Here is a 3,066-nt window from a genome sequence, read left to right as displayed (position 1 = left end):
TGTTTTCACTTCTTTTGGGTATATACCCAGAAGTGGAATTGCTGGATCATAAGGTAGTTCTATTTTTAATTTTTTGAGGAATGACCATACTGTTCTCCACAGTATGGCTGTACCATTTTACATTCCCACCAAGGGTCCCCATATCCTTGTCAATACTTGTTATTTTCTGTTTTTCTGATAGTAGCCATCCTAGTGGGTGTGAGGTGTTATCACAGTATTTTTTTTAACATGGAGCATTTCACAGAATTTGCATGTTGTCCTTGTGCAGTGGCTGTGCTAATTTTCTCTGTTTCATCCCAGTTTTAGTATATGTGCCGCCAAAGATATATTTTACAAACAACAACAACTTCTAAACATGCAAGAAGAGTTGAACTATTTTTGTTAACAAGAGTAAGGGTGGAAAATGCTAGGAAAAAAAAACAAACCCTAAACAAATAGAGTCTAGTTGATGATATGCATACTGAAATATTTAGGAGTGAAATGTCCTGATATTTGTACCTTACTTAGAAATGCACCAAAAATTGGATGGATTGGATTGATGGATGGGATAGATGTGTGATAAGGTGATAAGGCAAATATAGGAAAATGTTAACAATTGTAGAATCTAAGTGGTGTGTATATGAGTGCTTACTGTAAAATTCTTTCAACTTTTATGTTTGAAATTTTTGTAATAAATCTTTTTTGGGGGATGAAATTTTCTTTGTCTTGGAGAAGTTTTGCTCTGAAGGACTGAGATTCCTTTAGTGAATGTGGGACGCGAAGGGCTGAAAGGACCCCCTTCAGTAATGCCGAGCCCTCAAGGGGAAACTGTGTATAACCAACTGGCCTGGAATTTGGACCCTTCAGGTATATATGTGTTTTGGGGTGGGAGGGGGAGAGAGTAAAAGGATCAAGGGGACCAGGTATGAAGAGTGGGAAAGAGGGAAGGTAATTAGAATCCACCTTTGAATTTCCATATGGACAAGGAGATTACAAATATTACTGGTTTTCCTATTGTTTTAGGCACTTAAAGGTATAGAGAGTCAAGATAGCAATGTGAGCTAGCGGAAGTCCGCTGGCCGATTGGGCAGGATTTCCAAATGACATGATAGCACCAGGGCTTACAGTTTGGTTCTCAGGATTGCAAATCCAGAAACTAAAATATCTGGGTAGTTCCCTGGTGGCCTAGTGGTTAGGATTCCAGGCTTTCACTGTGGAGGCCCGGGTTCAATCCCTGGTTGGGGAACTGAGATTCTGCAAGGCATGTGGCACGGCCAAAAAAAAAAAAAACAACTGAGTGTGCCCGGATCATGCTGGCCCACTTCACAGGCGATTACTACACAAGCCAGAAGGAGGAGACATGGAACTGCCAAGTGGATCAGACAATTGAGGCAGATGGCCATTGCATTCTGTCTCCTGTGGGAATGAGAGCAAATGTCTTAGAAGCGTCCTTGGTGAGCAGAACAAGGTAGCAAGGGGAGTAAGTAGGATGATGGCTTAGTGGCTGACATCACTGACCTCGGGTGGCCAGATGCATGCCTGCAAATCCAACTGGAATGTTCACCTGGGCCAAACTTAGCATATACTATCCCCTGGACAGAGCTGGAGACATGCTCTTGCATTCTTTTTTTCATTAGTTTTTTTTTTTTTTTTAATGTGGACCATATTTAAAGTCTTTATTGAATTTGTTACAATACTGCATCTTTTTTATGTTTTTGGTTTTTTGGCTGCGAGGCATGTGGGATCTTAGCTCCCTGACCAGAGGTCAAGCCCACACTCCCTGCATTGGAAGGTGAAGTCTTAACCACTGGACCACCAGGGAGGTCCCAACTCTTGTGTTCTTGACCCTTGGTCTTCTCCTTTCTAGACCTTATGCTTCTAGACGTCATGCATCTTCTATTAACAGATCTTTTCTTCATATGACACAATGGATTAGGTTGTGACATCTCAAGTCAATTATCCCATGACTATTTTCCATGACTTTTTAAAAAATTTATATTTATTTATTTATTTATTTTTGGCTGCGTTGGGTCTTTGTTGCTGCGTGCAGGCTTTCTCTAGTTGCAGCGAGCTGGGACTACTTTTCGTTGCGGTGCGCAGGCTTCTCATTGTGATGGCTTTTCTTGTTGCGGAGCACAGGCTCTAGGCATGCAGGCTTCAGTAGTTGTGGCACACGGGCTCAGTAGTTGTGGTGCACAGGCTTAGTTGCTCCGTGGCATGTGGGATCTTCCCGGACCAGGGCTCGAACCCGTGTCCCCTGCATTGGCAGGCGGATTCTTAACCACTGCGCCACCAGGGAAGTCCTTCCATGACTTCTTAACCACACCTTTGCATGCCACCTGTAGCAATAGTCAGATGTACATAAAATAACCTGTGGTTGGGGGGCAGGAGGTGCTAAGAAAGTAGAAAAGGTGATGGTAGAGATAAATAACCTGTTAAGTACCCCAGACTATTTAAGTCATACCCTTTTCAGGGTTTCTGATCTCTATGGGTTCTGTTTGGATTTTAATCCTATGAGTTTTTCATGCCTCTCACTTACCCTTCCCAGCTGATACATGGAACCGTTTTTTTTTTAAAGAATGATTCCTCCTCCTTCCCCTTCATTTTATTTTTTAATTTTTAAAATAAATTTATTTATTGATTTGGCTGCATTGGGTCTTTGTTGCTGCGCGCAGGCTTTTCTCTAGTTGCGTCAAGCGGGGGCTCCTCTTTGTTGCAGTGCGCGTGCTTCTCATTGCGGTGGCTTCTCTTCTTGCAGGCATATGGGCTTCAGGAGTTGTGGCACGTGGGCTCAACAGTTGTGACTCACGGGCTCTAGAGCGCAGGCTCAGTAGTTGTGGTGCACGGGCTTAGTTGCTCTGCGGCATGTGGGATCTTCCCGGACCAGGGCTCGAACCCGTGTCTCCTGCATTGGCAGGCAGATTCTTAACCACTGTGCCACCAGCGAAGTCCTGGAACCATTTTTGATACCTTGGAGAGTGGCATTTTTCTGTGCACTCTGTTCCTACAAATGCATTTTTGGTTTCAGCTAAAGCAAGACTCTACTTACCACTAATGTTGAATCTGATGGGATCTTCTCTCATGATC

General features: G+C 43.4%; 1 non-coding gene across 1 annotated transcript; it reads right to left on the bottom strand.

Annotated features, from left to right (window-relative positions):
- Window positions 1-222: 222 nt before the first annotated feature.
- On the bottom strand, window positions 223-327 carry LOC114908169. The gene has a single exon (XR_003796866.1). It is a non-coding gene; the product is annotated as a U6 spliceosomal RNA (small nuclear RNA).
- Window positions 328-3,066: the final 2,739 nt, after the last annotated feature.

Source organism: Monodon monoceros, unplaced genomic scaffold (genome assembly GCF_005190385.1).
Source record: "Monodon monoceros isolate NGI ecotype Baffin Bay Population unplaced genomic scaffold, NGI_Narwhal_1 Super_Scaffold_3, whole genome shotgun sequence".
NCBI classification, from domain to species: Eukaryota; Metazoa; Chordata; class Mammalia; order Artiodactyla; family Monodontidae; genus Monodon; species Monodon monoceros.
Note: the sequence above shows the minus strand (reverse complement) of the source record. Positions and strands in the feature narration are given on the sequence as shown.